The sequence below is a fragment of the Temnothorax longispinosus genome, chromosome 8, assembly GCF_030848805.1.
Source record: "Temnothorax longispinosus isolate EJ_2023e chromosome 8, Tlon_JGU_v1, whole genome shotgun sequence".
NCBI classification, from domain to species: Eukaryota; Metazoa; Arthropoda; class Insecta; order Hymenoptera; family Formicidae; genus Temnothorax; species Temnothorax longispinosus.
Window position 1 is genome coordinate 9,615,125 of NC_092365.1, and position 12,112 is coordinate 9,627,236.

Here is a 12,112-nt window from a genome sequence, read left to right on the forward strand (position 1 = left end):
TCATCGGTAAGGTTTGACTTAATATTTATCTATAATAGCTTTAATAGTCTTTTTTTAAACATTTAAATTTATATTGCACTAATTATTGCACAAAATAAATTATTTTATCCATGCACATATATCCACTTATTTACTTAAATTAATTTTGTCCTACCGGTCTTAATCTATTTGTCATCGGACAAATTTGAGCTTAGAAAACTTCCAACAGTTGCAAAATAAACGTTCTGCTGAACGTGGCTATTAAAAGAACGTTTATATGTTTGTTTTATTTTGAAGAAATTCCTGAACTGGTGCACATCAATAAGAGAGATCGGGGCTCATTGGCAGTTTAACAATTTCGGCATTTAATTTTTTAAACAACTAATTATCATAATTAAACGGTACTAATTAAATTAATAAAAACGTAATAGAAATACAAAACGCGTAGCAGATGTACTTCTTGATAAAGATTGTATATCTTTTAAAGTTATTTTGTAATAATCGAATAACAAAATGCTGTTGCAGAAAATTGTTAACTATTTTAGATGTAGTTTTCTTCGACATAAAAATATTAAGGAGGTTGGTTAGTCAAATCAATTTGATAAGAATTAGTTCAAATTTATGGAAAATATTCATTTATGGAAATCTGTCGTCCATGCCAAAGTTGAAGATAATTGTCTGCATGGTTGTCGAGTAATTAATTATGTTACATAACCTGTGACGTAACTCTCGAAAGCATATTAAATTATCGGAAAAGAAACGTTTCTTCGAACGTTTTTCGAATGGACAGTTTTACTCATGAAAAATGTTTCTAGAAATCGGTTATAAAATGTTTCGGAAAAATGCTTGTAAAACATTTTTGAAACGTGTATGTGCTACCTGGGAAAGGTATTTTATTCTAGAACTCAGTAAATTTATGATTTGCATACTTAAAAATCAATGTGCAGGTTTCTACTTGCACACTTAAGGTGTCAATTCATAAGACATTGAAAATAAGCGTCATCAATAAGGTGAATGTAGTGGTATCGCTTTGACGCTAGCATCCAAGAAATAAAATTGAATTTGTTTAATGTTCAGCGTCGTCGCTGAATCATCGTTAATCGTCCCAGCATAATCAAACATAGACTTCGAAATAAGTAAAATATTAACCCTAATCCATCCAACCATACCCTTTCGTGTCCCACGCGATTTCTAGCGATCGTTTGTTCCAAAAAACAAACGAGCGTGGGATTATCTCCTCCACGCCTAAAAAAAGTTGTTGTAGTAGGGAGCATCGGACAGAAATTTCAGAGCCGTAGCTCATTTACTCTCGAAACGGCGAACAATCAAAATCTCGGTGGGACACGAAAGTGTTGTGTGAAAGGTAAGTGAGATTTTTTTTTCGATAAAAATGTATTTTTGTGTATAATTTGAGCGTATTTAAAAAATATTTCTGTCAAAAAAAAATTTGACATTCCACAGAGGACTATTATGGCTCAGAGGCAGATTGAAAAGGTGGGGAGAAACTATGAAAAAAATTAATTTTTTTACATAAGAAATATCTGTCACACTTCAAATTAGTTTTCTTATTCAGAAATTCTTTTTCTAGCATTCCTTAAGTCCTTAAAGTTCTTCTGTACCATTTAAAAATTACCAAATTTGCGGCGACAAAATTAAGTATTCTTATTTAATCAATAATTATCTCATATTTTTTCTCATTCGCACTACTTTTAGCTTTAATTTGCGCTTTGAAGCATTAAATTTTGTAAATTTGTTCGTGAGTTATGATTTTTTAAATAAAACAAGTCGTAACGTGCGTCTTTCAACATATAATTGTTGTAAAAAAATATTTAAATAAATAATTTCCAAATCTTCTTTACATTGATTTTTAGTCGAAGGTATAAAAATACTATAATAATTTTTTGAGAATTTTTCAAAGCTGTTAACAGTACTGAAAAATGCGTGAGACACGAAAGTGCATGATTGGCGGAATGAAGTGACGGAAAAAACGTTGGATGGATTAGAGTTAATTTTTTTCGAGTAATATCTTCAAGTAATAATATATATATATATCTTATAGATACATATATTATTTCTGAAGATTTTTTCTTGCTGAAAATGAGCGTTGAGTGTCAACGTGAAAAGGCACCTTAAAAAAATAGTTACCTTGTTATGGGCCTCGTTATGGGTATAAGATAACAGGAGCGGTGCTGACGCGACTCACCGTCCGCTGGATGTAATCTGTTAACAATTCACTCACTCACAGAAAAAGATATTGTCTCAGAGATATCGCAATATATCGACAATATAACCTTCACTCACAGATATGATGAGATTGTAAGCTATTTGCGAAATAGCTTATGAGCCACGAACAACGACGAAATACTATCAATAACAACAGAGAGAATTCTTCTCTGCTATTAATCCCACAATGTATTTGTCAACAAAGCGTAGGAACCGGTAACGCGTACGCGGAACGCAACAACCACGAATAATGTAATCAACGACGACGTGATAGGCGACGTGATCGACAGCAACGTGATCGATGGTGACATGATCGGCGGCGACGTTATCGGCGTGTATAGATAGAGCCTTTAGGGCTGCATTCAAAAACTATATTCGAGTGCACACCGCATCGCTTTATCTTGTTACTAAAAATTGAACAAGGACAGGGACCGTATTCTCGAGCCTGCCCTAATGATTTTCGTGTGCGACTTTCTATTTGAAAAACATTGAATTTCGCATGCGAGTTTCATGAAAACGATTCGAGAATAAGGCTCCAGAACGACGCTGGTGTGTATTCGAATGACCTAGTTTACACCGATCTCTTGATACGCGTATCAAACCAATAATCAAACTAATTTACTAGTTATTTACTATTTAATACGCGTATCAAGTGATCAATATAAACTAGGCCAGAGTGAAGTTTCCGAATATAGTCTGAAAGGCTCTCTACCCTATAAGGGTATTCCACGCTTTTAAACACTTTACCCGCCATCGTCGCCGATTTCATATGTTGCCGTATTGTCCTCGAGTTTTCCTACATTTTGATATTATTTCCATTCAGACTTCGCTACGCTAACAGTGTTCCAGACTTTGTATAACAAACAGTGGCAAATACTGGCCGTATTGTCCTCGGTTAGAGGCAGGAGCCAACGAAACCACCGTTTCATACTGAGAGAAATCGCGAAAGTACAAATGGTAAGTACTGTCTTTTCAATATATATATATTTCACATAATTTCACATAATTACAATGTTGCTATTTTTATTTTATTTTAGATGGATCTAGATGATGACAACGATTTCGCTGATTTCGGGTTAGAATTATCGGGATCAGCCACCGATATCGCTGCCGGTCCCGTCGCCGCCGACCGTCCCGTCGCCGCCGGACCTGTCGCCGCCGGTTCCGTCGTCGCCGCCCGTCCCGTCGCCGCCGGACCTGTCGCCGCCGGTTCCGTCGTCGCCGCCCGTCCCGTCGCCGCCGGACCTGTCGCCGCTGGTTCCGTCGCCGCCGGACCTGTCGCCGCCGGTTCCGTCGCCGACCGTCCCGTCGCCAGACCTGTCGCCGCCGGTTCCGTCGCCGACCGTCCCGTCGCCGCCCGTCCCGTCGTCGCCGGACCTGTCGCCGCTGATCCCGTCGTCGCCGATCGTTTCCATGCCGAAGATGATAGACAAGGTAATATTAATATTATATATATATTTAACAGAAAGTAATGATATATTCCGCCAATAAGTTGATTGCGATTGCGAAAAATATTACCCCAGCCAGAGTTTGAACCTGGAACCTCCCGCTATCCGTGCAGGCGTCGTCTCAATTCGACCACTGAGGCATGTGGTAACATTTATCGCAATAACAATGCATCTTAATCAAACCATCTTAATCAAAACAAACCATCTTAATCGAAATTAATAAATATCTTCTCGTTATATATAAAAAATTTAATTCATATTATATGTATTTAATTCATAAAATTTCTTATACAATTTTATTATTTTACAGTTCGCAGACCAAGAGGCAGAGCCGCGGGGATACGACGCCAAGAAGAAAGATTCATGGCCTTCTTATATAAATTGTCATCACCCAATTACCATTGGGGTAGACGAGGCAGAGGCAGACGTTGAGAGCAACAGGATTTAATCTTTGTCTCTATATAATATCTATATATAATAATGTCTCTATATAATCTCTATATAATGTCTCTATATAATCTCTATATATAATAATGTCTCTATATAATCTATATATATACATATATATATATATATATATATATATATATAATCAAATCCTCTTGATTCAAAACGATCTTGATTACTTTTATTAATTTGTATGTAGCTGTTTTGAGACAAATTAGTTGTTTCGACACTCTCAGGTTGTACAGGTAATTTATCCTCGAGAAAGTCGAATAGGGATATTTTTCCGCTGCTTGGTTTACTGTCCTCGGTTTTCTTTTCCCGTTTGCCACGCGACTCTCGTGGTTCCAATAATACCAGCTTTAAATGGCAATTCTTGATCTATATCTCCCAAAATTAAGTCACCATCTAATTCTCTTTCATCAACAGCTACGTCTAAAAATAAAATAATGTATTAATATGATATTATGGCTACGGTCAACGTGACACTACAAATGCTTCGAAGCATTCCTCTTCTCTTTTCTTTCAATGAAGAAGAAGGAGAAGAAGAACGCTCCAGAGCATTTGTATCACGTTGACCGTAGCCTATTATATAAGTATATATATATATATATATATCAACAACCTGTTCACCGTTCTCTGGATAGAATTGTAACACTGCTCTTGCGCTTCTTGACAGACATGCATACAACGTTGATAAGAAACGATATAAACGTTTTGTAGGATTGTGCAAAGTTTTGCTTGCATAGCACAACCACAAGCGCAGAAATACTGACAGCCCCATCAAACGTACCAGCTTTAAATGGCAATCCTTGACCTATATCTAAAAATAAATAATGTATTAATATGATATTATGGCTACGGTCAACGTGACACTACAAATGCTTCGAAGCATTCCTCTTCTCTTTTCTTTCAATGAAGAAAGAAGGAGAAGAAGAACGCTCCAGAGCATTTGTATCACGTTGACCGTAGCCTATATATCAAGATATATATATATCTTTCAGCAACGTGCACAACTTCATTTGAGGTTATAATTGGGTACAACATTCATCGCACGATACTTTTATAATTGCAAATCGGAAACGTACCTCGAGTTCAGCTCTTCTGCGATCAACGAAGTCGGGATCGAACGTGTCAGTCGTCACTTTCTGCCAAGCGTAGAGAACCTTCTTTTCCGGCAGCGATGGTAACACGATGGGTGCGTTCAGCCGAATACTCCGCTAGCCTAGCAATCGTGAGCAGTCGCTCGTTTCCTCTCCTTTTAATCCATTGGGTCAAAGGAGAGGAAACGAGCGAAAACGAGCGACTGCTCACGATTGCTAGGCTAGCGGAGTATCGGCTGAACGCACCCAATGTAGGGATACAAAATCTCCAGATAAGCACGAAGCAATTCAATTCAGTATATCGCCGGCACGATTACGGTGTTACTGCCGTTTCGCGTACGCGCGTATGTGCGCGTTGTCGCACCTTACTTCGCGACGCGTAATAAAGAGTCACACGGTCGGTCTCGCTCCGCGCGTACTACCGTGTCTCTCGATCGATCGAGATAGGTTAACTGATCAGATGATGAACTGACTGACAGGAGACATCGAATTCAAGCTTGATTCATAAGGATCGACTTAAAAATTCCCTAGCGGCACTTTCTGCCAAGCGTAGAGAACCTTCTTTTCCGGCAGCGGTGGTAATACGATGTAAGGATACGAAATCTCTCCAGATAAACATGAAGCAATTGACTCAATATATATTATATAAGTATATACCTAATTTACCTAAATAGAAATCTTTCTCCTGACCGATAAGTCTATCGACCTAATTTCGAAATACGCGCGCGATATCGAAACTGGCGATACCTGCGCCGCCAGCGTCGAAAAAGTGAAAGTGACGTTTCTGATTATGACGTCATCATACAAGAACGTCGGCGTTAGAAGTATATATACGTATCTTAAAAATAAATTTTCACATTTGGACTTTGCGTCGCAATATCTCCGCTCGTAGGGCACGTAGCGGAATATTATGAGAGAAACCCCCCCCTAATTGGACCCCAAGCTATCGATCAAGCCTACTTAGAACTTGATCCGTTCACTCGTTATCGAGATCTCAACATCGCGGGTACTCGCAACCCGTCGCGTCGCGTAAAAGAGTCACGGTCGGTCTCGCTCCGCGTGTACTTGGCGCGAGACACTACCGTGTCTCTTGATTCTGCCGCTAGGGAATTTTTAAGTCGATTCTTATGAATCAAGCTTGAATTCGATGTCTAGGTGTCCCAGGTTGCCGATGACGAGGTTCACATAGTGCGCTTCATAGTTTTCGGTATTCAGGTGTATTAATACCTTGAATTCGATGTCCACGTGTTCCAGGTTGCTGATGTCAGGTTCCAGATAGTGCGCTCTATAGTTTTCGGTGTCCAGGTATAATAATACGTTGAATTCGATGTCTAGGTGTCCCACGTTTTCGATGACAAGGTCCACATAGTGCGCTTTGTAGTTTTCGGTGTCTACGTGTATTAATACCTCGAATTCGATATCTACGTGTCCTACATTCAGATTTAAAGTTATTAATACACCTAGACACCAAAAACTACAAAGCGCACTATGTGGACCTTGTCATCGGCAACCTGGGACACGTAGACATCGAATTCGAGGTATTATTACATCTAGACACCGAAAACTACGGAGCGCGCTATCTGGACCTCGTCATCAGCAACCTGAGACACCTAGACATCAATTTCAAGATATTAATACACGTAGACACCGACAACTACGGAGCGCACTATGTGGACCTCGTCATCGGCAACCTGGGACACCTAGACATCGAATTCAAGGTATTAATACACGTAGACACCGAAAACTACGGAACTCACTATCTAGACATTGTCATCGGCAACCTGGGACACCTAGACATTGCATTCAACGTATTATTACACCTGGACACCGAAAACTATAGAGCGCACTATCTGGATCTCGTCATCGGCAACCTGGGACACGTGGACATCGAATTCAAGATATTAATACACGTAGACACCGAAAACTACGGAGCGCACTATGTGGACCTCGTCATCGGCAACCTGGGACACGTAGACATCGAATTCAACGTATTATTACACCTGGACACCGAAAACTATGAAGCGCACTATCTGGACCTCGTCATCGGCAACCTGGGATACCTAGACATCGAATTCAAGCTTGATTCATAAGAATCGACTTAAAAATTCCCTAGCGGCACTTTCTGCCAAGCGTAGAGAACCTTCTTTTCCGTTGACTTAATAAATATATATTATATCAAGCTTGATTCATAAGAATCGACTTAAAAATTCCCTAGCGGCACTTTCTGCCAAGCGTAGAGCGTAGAGAACCTTCTTTTCCGTTGACTCAATATATATTATATGTTACCTAATTTACCTAAATAAAAATCTTCCTCCTGACCGATAAGTCTATCGACCTAATTTTGAAATACGCGCGCGATATCGAAACTGGCGATACCTGCGCCGCCAGCGTCGAAAAAGTGAAAGTGACGTTTCTGATTATGACGTCATCATACAAGATCGGCGTTAGGAGGAGGAGGAGTATCTTAAAAATAAATTTTCCCATTTGGACTTTGCGTCGCAATATCTCCGCTCGTAGGGCACGTAGCGAAATATTATGAGAGAAACCCCCCCCTAATTGGACCCCAAGCTATCGATCAAGCCTACTTAGAACTTGATCCGTTCACTCGTTATCGAGATCTCAACATCTCGGGTACTCGCAACCCGTCGCGTCGCGTAAAAGAGTCACGGTCGGTCTCGCTCCGCGTGTACTTGGCGCGAGACACTACCGTGTCTCTTGATATAGAAGATTACACTTTAACACGCTCGCAAAATGGAAAATTTCCGAACAAATCGTCAACTTTTTAATTGTATGCGTGCAAATAATCTTGATTTATCAAATTATGAGGCTTTAATAAGCCACATAATATCATGTATTGATACTGAATTACCTAAAATCGCGTTGGAACCATTGAAACAAAAAATCATAAATTTCACAAAAAATTTGAAGTCAAAATGGATAGCTGGCCGTTACGATTACAATTACATTACAATTACGATTACATTGCTGGATTCGCTGTTTCGAATGCTTATTACATATTTCGTATAAAATTAATATCAAATGTTGGTCAGCGAGGAATGAGAGTCATAAACGAGAAGTCGAGCAAAGAAAAAGAGAGATACAGACTGCCTTCAGAACAAAAGCAGGTCTCTTGATAGACTTCGTGCAACAAGGAAAAGGTACATCCAATGATGGCAACACGGCCAGAAAATTTTTTGCTAATTCAGAATTATCAGCTGCCATTACAAGTTTAGATAAAAACTTAATAACTCGATTTGAAGTTTTGTTGCAAGTAATCGCTAGCGGGAATAGGATTAACGTGTCGGAATTCGAATCTTATGCTTTTAGAACTGCCGAATTATTTGTATCATTATACCCATGGTACTACATGCCAGTCTCAGTCCACAAATTATTGATTCAAGGCAGTGATATTATAAAAAATGCTATCATACCAATAGGACAATTATCTGAAGATGCTCAGGAAGCAAACCATAAATATTTTAGAAAATATAGAGAAAATTATTCCCGAAAAATGTCGCGAATACAAAATAATGAAGTTATTTTTAATAATTTGATAATTGCTTCAGATCCAATAATATCTAATTCGCGAAAAATTATGGGACATAAAAAGAAAGAATTAACTGAAGATGCAAAATGTTTATTATATTTCAGCGATAATGATGTAGATGATGATTAAGTTCAAGAAATAGATGTGAGAAGCAAGAAAAACAGTTCCTTTTCTATTATAAAACTCACAAAAATTAAACATTCCGAGGTTTAAGACTATCATTGAAAATCAAATTAACTTTATTTTTTAACCGACTTCAAAAAATGGAGGTTCTATATTCGGCGTGTATGTATGTATGTATGACTACGATTTTCTTTAAAACTACTGAACGGATTTAAATGCGGTTTTCACTGTCCTATAGAGCAATTCTCCAGAAAGGTTTTAGTACATAAAATATCGCGCTAAAACATCAGGGTACGGAGCAGTAAGGAAATATCCAATAATAGTTATTCATATTAATTTAATGAAGCACTAAAAAAGTATAAAACAAAAAGTTTTTTTAAAAATAGAACCGACTTTAAAAAAAACTAAAAAGTATTTAAAAAATAAAAAAATTATCTATGCGCTTTATGAAAAATTGTTAATTAAATAATTTTGATTTTATACACTAAATGTATAATAATCGTACATTATTTATGTCAAGTTTTAAGTCATTTCATTGAAAAATGTAGAAGTTATAAGCAAATAACCGAAAAATGAGGCGTTCGCCCCACTGTGCGGCGCTGAGCTACTGATGTTTGAAATTAGCGAATGCTTTTAGCAGGTGATCTTAGACTTTTGAGCAGTACTGTATAATAAACACAATCTAAAGAAATAATCATGAAACTAATCCCACTTTTATATAAATGGGCTATGAGTCGGCCCTATGCTTCAATTCATAATATACAAATACTTGATATAATTTCAAATACGCAGGATAAACGCACAATCCATGATGTAATAAATGCCTCTAAAGAAAGGGCGAAAAGTATTATAAAGGAAACTCAACAAGCTGGCAAAAAAAGAACCCACTTTGATGTAAGTGACCTACGTATTTTATCTGTAATTATTGATGTAATTAAAAATTAAATGTAATGTTAAATTTTTTTCATTTTTAGTGGTCCAAATGTATAGATGACACATCATCGGATTCTGAAAATTACGAACCTATGGAAAAAAAAACAAAGAGTGTTCTCGAAGACAAGATACGAACATTACAAATAGAAAATAAGGAGCTGAAAAACAAATTAAAATTATATCAAGGTATATAAATCAAATATATATAATACATGTTTACATATACAGGGTGTCCGAAAAATCGCCTACTCCACTTCGGGAGGTGATTCGGGACCCAAAAATAAGCAAAAAAGTTCATACAAACATAGGTCCGGAAATGAGCCGTTTCCGAGTTATAGCCACTTTTATGTTCAAAAATCGTAATTTAGAATCCGCTTGACATCCCTCTTTCTTAATTATTTCTTAAATTAAAAATTTTTATTTTTAAATATCAGCTAATTCATTAAAACTTAAACGATCCATTGATGAATACGGAAAGATTAGATACAACCTAAAAGTAAGGTGTTGTTAAATAATAATTTGAAACTTATTGAAAAGCCGTGATTTACTTACTGATTTTGAATAGGCGTGAAAACAACTGATTTCAAGTAGCCGTGAAAACAACTGATTTTGAATAGCCGTGAAAACAACTGATTTCAAGTAGCTGTGGAAACAACTGATTTCTTTTAAAAATAATGTAATCGTATTTACAAATATTGAAAAATTAAAAAAAAATTTAAAATTAAAAAAATTAAAAATATTTAAAAATAAAAATTTTTAATTTAAGAAATAATTGAGAAAGAGGGATGCCAAGCGGATTCTAAATTACGATTTTTGAACATAAGAGGCTATAACTCGGAAACGGCTCATTTCCGGACCTATGTTTGTATGAACTTTTTTGCTTGTTTTTGGGTCCCGAATCACCTCCCGAAGTGGAGTAGGCGATTTTTCGGACACCCTGTATAATAATATATGTATATATATATTACATATATATTTGGTTTACATATATACATATATACTAGGTTTTGGTTATTGCTCGCTCGCTTCGCTCACTCGTAATGTTCGTGCAAAAAAATAAACTAATCAAAATTTAATTTGCGCTGCTTATCACATTAGACTTTGACAGATCGACATGACTTAAAATTCTCGCGTTAAAAATTAATAACCAATTAGCATCTCGAAAAAGCGATAACAATATATGTTTTATTTTATATGTGCATATATAAAAATGTGTCATTTTCAGATATAGACAAAATAAGCGAGAAAACGGCAACAATATTAGCAAACCTGAATAAATTGGAGAACGTCGGGAACTGCAAAATTATTAATCATAAAAAATCTAAAACATCGGTAAAGATCGATGGCTTCTTAATGGTTACCTTAATGGTAAACTTAAATGGTTTTTTAATTATTTATCAATGTTTAAATATTTACGTTCTTTAAGCATCTTTACGTAAATATTTAAATATTCAGAATTACAAAATCAAGAATAACAAAATTTCGGTAGAGGCTTCGTTTTATAATCATATTAATGTCTAAATATTTACTTGTTTTATTATTCTTGATTTTCGTATTATTTTATATTGTAGAATCACTCCTTAAATTTTCTCCCATCTGTAGCCGAACACAGTATATACAATTTTTTTATATTTTATGTCATCATTTTTGCGGTAAATTTTTGAAAAAATGACTGACAAAAAAAACTATACTTATTCTTCTATTGACCCCTTGATATATACACATGCATGAAACCCTCGCTATATTATACATATAATATCGTAGCAACAAAATACATTATTCTTAAAATGACTTAAAATATTGTATAATATTACTTATTATATTGTATTAAATAATTTATTTTTTAGATTGCTAGTAACCGCAATATTACTGAAGATAGAGAACAAAGACAGAATAATACATTAAAATTTGATAATATCGAAGATGATATCGCAGAAAGTTTCTTAAAACTGTATGAGCATCCAGTGAATAACACAGAAACAATATTGGCAAACGTGAATAAATTGGACAATACCATCGACAAGATACCGGTATGAACGCACGCACGCACGCACGCACGCACGCACGCACAGCAGGAAGCCAAATTGCAACTGATGGTGCAAATACAGCAGCAGGGACCAATGAGTACATATTTAATAAAAATTAATTTTTTTTTAATTTTGTATTTACTATTTAGAATATTTTTATACTATTCGTATTTTGTTACAGGATATCGACGAGGAAGAGGACGCGGTCGGAGCCGGCAACGCTGGTACGCTCAGCGGAGACGCGTCAGGGGTGGTCCACGACAATATTCCGTAATAAATCATTAT

The 12,112-nt window shown here is 36.4% G+C and overlaps 2 long non-coding RNA genes across 2 annotated transcripts; one reads left to right on the plus strand and one right to left on the minus strand.

The window, feature by feature from the left end:
* The first annotated feature begins 2,187 nt into the window (after window positions 1–2,187).
* Window positions 2,188–3,651, plus strand: LOC139817736 (uncharacterized). The gene is made up of 2 exons (XR_011733303.1): window positions 2,188–3,159; window positions 3,240–3,651. It is a non-coding gene; the product is annotated as an uncharacterized lncRNA (long non-coding RNA).
* Window positions 3,652–3,898: 247 nt separating this feature from the next.
* Window positions 3,899–5,469, minus strand: LOC139817735 (uncharacterized). The gene is made up of 3 exons (XR_011733302.1): window positions 5,183–5,469; window positions 4,720–4,917; window positions 3,899–4,529 (listed from the first exon to the last, which is right to left on the minus strand). It is a non-coding gene; the product is annotated as an uncharacterized lncRNA (long non-coding RNA).
* Between the last annotated feature and the right edge of the window lie 6,643 nt (window positions 5,470–12,112).